General features: G+C 42.7%; 1 long non-coding RNA gene across 1 annotated transcript; it reads right to left on the reverse strand.

The window, feature by feature from the left end:
• Positions 1–363: 363 nt before the first annotated feature.
• LOC134472408 (uncharacterized) lies at positions 364–6,046 on the reverse strand. Its single transcript, XR_010042211.1, has 3 exons — positions 5,835–6,046; positions 4,756–4,854; positions 364–3,079 (listed from the first exon to the last, which is right to left on the reverse strand). It is a non-coding gene; the product is annotated as an uncharacterized LOC134472408 (long non-coding RNA).
• Positions 6,047–6,445: the final 399 nt, after the last annotated feature.

Below are 6,445 nucleotides of genomic sequence, written 5' to 3' on the forward strand. Positions count from 1 at the left end.
GAGTACAGAGTAACTTCCTCAGCTTCACAAAAAGCATCGAAAAAAGATCATCAAGCAGCTGTCTCAAAGCTTCCCCCAAAACTAGGCACAAAGCAGAGGTATCAATACTTCACTCTCTTCTGCAACTTACGGCTTGAGATTTTGCTTGAATTCTAGCCGGCATCACAGGAAAAGACAGTGAAATAGATACAAGCCAGAGAGAAAGACATGAAACTATTCCTATTAGGAGATGCCATGAATGTGTACATCTTAAAATGCTAAGGAGTATATAAAAAATTAAAAACATGAATTGAGCTCACTAAGATTACAAGGTTCAAGATAAGCATATAAAAATCAATTCTATTTCTGTATACATATCAATGAATATATTATGTCAACACTAAAGTGAAAAGGTAATACTATTTCTCATCTCTTAAAAATCATGCAATGTTTAGGTGCAAATCTAACAAAACCTCAAAAGATTTTTATGCTGAGAACTATAAGACATTGCTTCAAAAAATTACCAAATGTCTAAGAACATGACAGGGCATATTATGTTAACTGATTAGAAGATTCCACGCAGCGTAAATGTCAAATTTCCCTCAAATCGATACATAGGCTTGATGCAATCCTAATCAGATTTTTACCAGCATTTTTCTAGATACCCACAAAGTTGCTCTAAATTTATATAGAAAGTCCCAGGCACTAAATACCTAAAACAATTTTGAAAAGAATAAACAGAAAACAGTCTCCAATTTAAAGCCTTGTGTGAAGCTGAAGTAGTTAATATACCTGGTTTGTGGGAGAGTAAACTAGAACAACTTCTATGGAAATTACTACAAAGCATCACCAAAAACTAACACTAAAAAATCTCACTCAGCCCAGCTCTTCCCTTTCCAGGAATCTTCATGAAAGACTTACAGTCACCATATTACAGTAATAGATGCGCATCCGTATTCATCACAGCGGAGTATAAGAGCTAAATTTTGAAAGCAGACTATACCCATCAATAGATGAATGGTCTAAAAATATGGCAGATATACAAAATGGAATAGCACTCAGCCATAAAGAAGGAGAAACGGGAATCATTTGTAGGAAACTGGATGTACCGTGAAACCATAACTCCATGTGAAATAAATCACACAAAATGTTAAATTCCTACGCTTGATTTTATATGAGAAATCCAAAGTATAAATACTTTAAAGAGCAAAATAAAAAGTAGACTGTAGGAGAGACAGGTAGGATTTTTATAGATGGAAAAGGAATCAAGGGATTCAAGGAAAAGAGAGGGAGAAGGGACAGGCGAGTACACAGGGTTAATGGTTAGTGGGTGCGCAAGCCGAGTCCCCAGGAATGTGCTCATTAGGCAGTGCAAGCATGCACTAAAAACATTAAAAAGTGAGCAAAGCAGTCAAATACCGTGTGGTACCGACAGACACAAAAACACAGAGATAAACCAGAAAATACAAAGCTCAGAAACACACCCACATGGCATGGTTAAACTTCTGAAAACATGCACAAAAGCAGTTTACTGGAGAGAAAATAGGTATTTCAAAAAATGTATCAAGCAACATGCACAAGTATGGGCAAAATATGAACCTCAGTGCTAAAAAATTAAGAAGTATCATGAATTTGATCTTAAATCTAAAACTTAGGAAAAGCAAAGAAAAATTTTGGATTTAAGATCACACAATAATTTATTTTATTTAAAGACAGAAGCATTGTCATAAAATCAGAAGTCAATAAATTGAACCGCTTTTGTTTTCTGGGTTTTTGTTTGTTTGTTTTTTGTTTTGATTTTTTTTTTTTTTTTTTTTTTTTGCCTTTTTGAGACAGAGTCTCACTCCGCAGTTCAGACTGGACTTGAACCCACTTTGTAGCCAAGGCTGGCCTCAAACTCACAGCAATCCTCAAGCTTAGCCTCTTGAGTGCTGGGATTACAGGTGTGTCCCAGCATACCAGCCTAAATTAAACCTCTTTAAAATTTAAATATTTTTTCTAGAACAGACTCTCTCGAGGTGGTAAGATGGTAAGCTATGGACTAGGGGAAAGTGTTTGCAAACAAAATAACACACAAAGGACTTGTATCTAGAGTACACACAGAACTTTAAAAACTGAAAAGTAAAATACACGCAGTCCTATTAGAACATAAGCAAAAGATATTAAGAGATATTTCACTGAAAAAGATATTCGGGTTAGGAATAAACCCATGGGAAAAGCTTAGCATCATTACCCATTTCAGTTCATAAAACCAAAGTGAAATATCACCATGCACCAGCTATGACCAAGTCAATGGTCACATGTCCAAGTAAAACCAGTGATAATACAAAATGCAGAAAATATATCACTCATGCACTTCTGGTGGAAATAAAAATGGTTCTATTAATTGCATTCTGTTTTCCGTAAGTCTCTAGGACGGATCCAGGAGTGGGAGTCGAGCACGGAATTCTCCCACTTATACAGAGCTTCCTGCCTTACACACACACATTCAGAATCGAATCGTACAAGAACTGCAATAATGGACTATGCCGAAGGTTTTCCTGATCTTTATTTTTTTCACAGGTGTACTCAGATCAAATATATACAACAATTATTCTTCCTATTTCCCCCATTATCTCTCGCCTTTTATCTCTCCTCACTGATTCCAATGTTTCCTTTTCGGAAGCCAAGAAAGGGATGAGAAAAGGAGACAGTTGTGGGGGACCGATGCCTCGCGTGGATGGACAGACACAGGAAAGACCACACAGTAAGGGGAGCCCAGGCCCCAGCTCCCACAGAGGGGACAGAGGCCAGCGGGCAGGCAGCGTGGTTCCCAGCTCCAGGGATTTCTCCTCTGTGCAGCGTCTCCTTCAGCAGTAACTGAGGGCCCGGGATCTTCCTGGACCAGCGGGATGAGCAGTGCAGCCACTGTCCACAAAAGCCCCATAATGAACTTGCAGCCAAAAATTAAGTAAGTGCATTCTGAGGATCCGATATCGGGGGGCAGAAATGAATCTCTTCTCCTACTTATCAAGAAAACTTTGGCTTTGGTGTTTTCTCCAAACTAGTTTACCAGCATCTGTTACAGAGAGCAGCCAGGCATCTCAGTGACAGCATCATCCTAAATGAGTAAGAAACGTGCAAATCAGCTCAAGGAGTCAGCGTTCAACACTGATTATCAGCTCTGCACTCAGACTGCCTTCCGGAGTCGCCAAGCTCCCTCACAAGTGTCCCCGCAGTATTCACGCGATGGGCGAGCTCTGGAGCAGCTCTAGCTATTACATCTGCACAGCGTTTATGAGCCTCACTTTCTGAATACATTACCAAGATATAAACATAAAACCATTCCTACCCGTGACTCACAAAATTATGGACCTAGATCCAACTGTCTGCTATAGAACTAGGATTTTCCAGACCAAAAGGTATTTCTAGTCACCTCCAGCATGTATCAGGATACTTTTTAATTGTGGAGGAGAAACAAAAGAAATTTCTATTTTTTTTCCTTACTATTTAACATTGTGCTAAAAATCTCTACCAGAGAAATCAGGCAAGAAAAAAGAAACAAAAAGCATCCTAACTAGGCTGGGGATTTAGCTCAGCAGCATAAGCACCTGCCTTGCAAGCAGGCGGTCGTGAGTTCGATCCCTGGTACCGATAAAAATGAAAAAGACAAAAAAAAAAGCATCCTAACTGGAAAGGAAGAAATGAAATTACCTCTGTTTATGGACAATGTGATGGTATATATAGAATATTATATGCCAAGATTGCAGGCGCACAACTGTTAGAACTAAATATGCAAAACAGACAGACAAGTATGATTTGGGTTTCCATACACTAACAGTTAACAACTCAGCAAGGGAGTTTTTAAAACCAATTCCATTTACAAAAAGATTAAAAAGGATAAATAGGCGAAGCAGAGGGAGAAACTCGGAAGTGAAGAGATGCATATGGTGAGCTCTACGCAAAGCCCCCCAAGGCACTGGGGAGCCAGGCATTGTGGGACACGCCTATACTCCCAGCACGAGGGAGGCTGAGGCAGGGGGATGGCAATGGCCATCTAGTAGCTAAGACTAGAATAAAAATTAAAAGGCCTAGGGAGCTTTCTCGGTGTCAAGGTCCTGGCTTCAGTTCCGAGTACCAGGGAAAAGGCACCCAGCCATGGTTCTCTCAGCCCAGGGCTCTCTGCACGCAGAGCCTTGGTTCTGACATCTGAATCTCCAGCCCTTCTAGATCCGCTCGCAGGAGCATCCTCAGGTTCCGTTTGTGTCCAGCAGAGCAGTAATGTCCTCACTCCCTTTCCTTCTCCCAGCCCTGAGGCACCGCGGGTTTTGCTGCTGTGGTTGTTACTCTGGTTTGTTTGGTTGTTACTCTGGTCTGCTTGGGGCTCTCATACCCAGCAGCAGAGGAAGACAATTTCAGGTGCCCTGAGGCTACCCCTCTGGTCCAGAACAAAAGCAAAGCTTTCCAAACCAAGTTTTCATACACAGTGTTGCATTGGAAGCGACAGCTGTGTAACTGCGTTCTCTAGCACGGTTTACTCCAATTGCACTTCTTAAATAAAACTTGCATTTTAGCTACGGAAATAGATTTCCTTCCTGAACGACTCGTTCTCCTAGAAATAAGTGTTGAGTCGGATGTGCGACAATGCATCCCCCAAAGGAAATGTGTACCATCAGCACCACCTCCCTATTCGTAGTGGGCCCGTGCCCTGTGCTGGCAGAGCTGCTTTAGCCCAGGCATTGGCGATGAACAGGAAGACACTGAGAAGAACACACAGATCTGAGAAACGAGAATTACCCGTGGTGCCACTTGAAGTCCTTTCCCTCGCAGGAAAATGCAATTTCAGATAGTGCCATGTACTCAGACAGAGAGTTCCGTCCGCAACTTTGCAGGGACCTAGAAGTAAGCATATTTTAAAGTCATTAGATTGTAAAAAAGCAATTTTTACCCCAAAGTTGTCCCTACTTTCAATTTCCTAACCAAAAAAGAAATTTTTGCTTTTGTTGCTTGATAATGAACGAAAGCCACTCGGTGAATGTTGTCCTGCAGCTCATACTGTAGTAAGCACTTTACATAAGTTTTATCCTGAAAACACTGTTAAGTGGAAGGGGTGCTGACCCTCAGAAAGCGGACCGGAAATCGGGAGCGGGGACTTGAGTGTGACTCTTAGATCGAATGCCGGTGAAGGTCAGGACTTGGTCTGGGATCAAGGTCCGACGATTGCAAACAAGGTGCGTAGCCTGCTCATGGAGGACCAGGTGACAGCCTGCAGCCTGCAGCTTGCCACCACGGGCAGTGGGGCTGCCATGGGGCAGGTAGGGCTCCTGGTGATGCGAAGGAGGAAAATCATTAAGGTCACAGTTCAGACAAAGCCAGAGAGAGCGGGTATGCAGACCAGGTGGGGAAGGATGCACTGGGTCAAAGCCAAGTCTCCGAACGTGCCGTAGACGTGAACAGGTCACGGTTAAATGGGGGCTGTTCTCTGACCAGCTGTGTTGTAGTCGGGTTGTACACAGAGAAGGATTAGGACATGGAGTTTATAATATTTTTATAATGGTCACCAGGAGTTAACACAGGAAAATGCAGGAAATCTATCCGCAACACCAAAAACATAGATTATTTAGTCAAGAGCCTAAACCCCACATCAATGTCCCACATGAGTCCAGATAAAACCCCAGAGCTCAGGACAGTGCCTCACATGAGTCCAACTGGATGCCCAGAGCCCACAAGAAGGACTCACGTCAATCTCTTTTACGGATCAGAGCCGGGAAGACCCATGGGTCAGTGGTGGAAGTCAGAAAGTCTATGCCAGCAGGATGAAAGAGCTGTGCTGGTGGGATGAGGGTTCTATGCTGGAGCTGAGAAGTCACACTCACAACAAAGACCAGGGCTGTCCTGAAAGGCACCACCGCCATCCTCAGCAACACGGAGGGTGCCAGGAAACAGCGTGACGAGTTCATCCTGGAGACCAAGCAGCACATGTCTTTCCCTCCGGAGCCAGGAAGCAATGCTCGATGTGAGGACCAAAGCTTCTCCGGGAGAACCAACAGCTCAGACAGCAATTTATAGGAGAACCTACAATGCCTCCTTAATGCCTCAACCCTCAACACCTCCCTTCTTCTCCACCTATTTAGCCTGGCAACTTTTCTCAGGTGGAGCATCTTCCTAATGCCATGCTGATGTAATCCAGCTGGCGTTAAGTTGACCACCAGTTCTTAATCCATAACAAGCTGCTTGGGCATCCAGGTACCAAGGCTAATATAAAGAATATGGTACCTTATGGAGTGGAAATGACTCTTAATAAAACAGCAGTATCACCACTGGGCATCGAAGCAGGCTGCTTCTGAACTCAGCAAATGCACAGGAAGCTCTATAAACCAGGATGTGTACAAATTACTGTCATTACTAATTATGGCTCAGAAATATGCTGCTTATTAAGAAGCTATTAGAAGCTAACATCAAATCTACCATGCACGGAAGCTTCAAT

Source organism: Cavia porcellus, unplaced genomic scaffold, assembly GCF_034190915.1.
Source record: "Cavia porcellus strain 051 isolate PalLab524CR breed Dunkin Hartley unplaced genomic scaffold, mCavPor4.1 scaffold_23, whole genome shotgun sequence".
Lineage (NCBI taxonomy): Eukaryota > Metazoa > Chordata > Mammalia > Rodentia > Caviidae > Cavia > Cavia porcellus.